This window comes from Schistocerca piceifrons, chromosome 2, assembly GCF_021461385.2.
Source record: "Schistocerca piceifrons isolate TAMUIC-IGC-003096 chromosome 2, iqSchPice1.1, whole genome shotgun sequence".
Taxonomy (NCBI): Eukaryota; Metazoa; Arthropoda; class Insecta; order Orthoptera; family Acrididae; genus Schistocerca; species Schistocerca piceifrons.
The window spans coordinates 872220852-872221543 of NC_060139.1; the positions used below are offsets into that span (position 1 = coordinate 872220852).

Below are 692 nucleotides of genomic sequence, written 5' to 3' on the forward strand. Positions count from 1 at the left end.
TACAACGGGGAACGCCCACCCTTGGCGATTGAGTGATCTAAAAGGGCAGGGCAGATGGTTTCCTGGTGCTAGCTCTTCCTTTGCAGTTACATCCTGCAGTAACTTATTCTTCCATCTGCTGGCGCTGTTAGACTCCGGTGATCTCTCTCGTAGTTCAGTCCTAGCGATGAAGCTCTTTCTAGATTCTAGTCGTCAGACTACAGCTTGAACATCATGCAGTAAATGACGGGGATATTAGTCTGCTTACCCTTCCCGCACCAGCAGCAACTTAGGTAGACAGATGAAACTTCCTGGCAGATTAAAACTGTGTGCCCGACCGAGACTCGAACTCGGGACCTTTGCCTTCCGCGGGCAAGTGCTCTACCAACTGAGCTACCGAAGCACGACTCACGGCCGGTACTCACAGCTTTACTTCTGCCAGTACCTCGTCTCCTACCTTCCAAAATTTACAGAAGCTTGCCTTTCGCGGGCAAGTGCTCTACCAAAGGTCCCGAGTTCGAGTCTCGGTCGGGCACACAGTTTTAATCTGCCAGGAAGTTTCATATCAGCGCACACTCCGCTGCAGAGTGAAAATCTCATTCTGGAAACATCCCCCAGGCTGTGGCTAAGCCATGTCTCCGCAATATCCTTTCTTTCAGGAGTGCTAGTTCTGTAAGTTTCGTAGGAGAGCTTCTGTAAAGTTTGGAAGGTAG

The 692-nt window shown here is 50.3% G+C and overlaps 1 non-coding gene across 1 annotated transcript; it reads right to left on the minus strand.

Annotated features, from left to right (window-relative positions):
- Positions 1-308: 308 nt before the first annotated feature.
- Positions 309-383, minus strand: Trnap-cgg. The gene has a single exon. It is a non-coding gene; the product is annotated as a tRNA-Pro (tRNA).
- Positions 384-692: the final 309 nt, after the last annotated feature.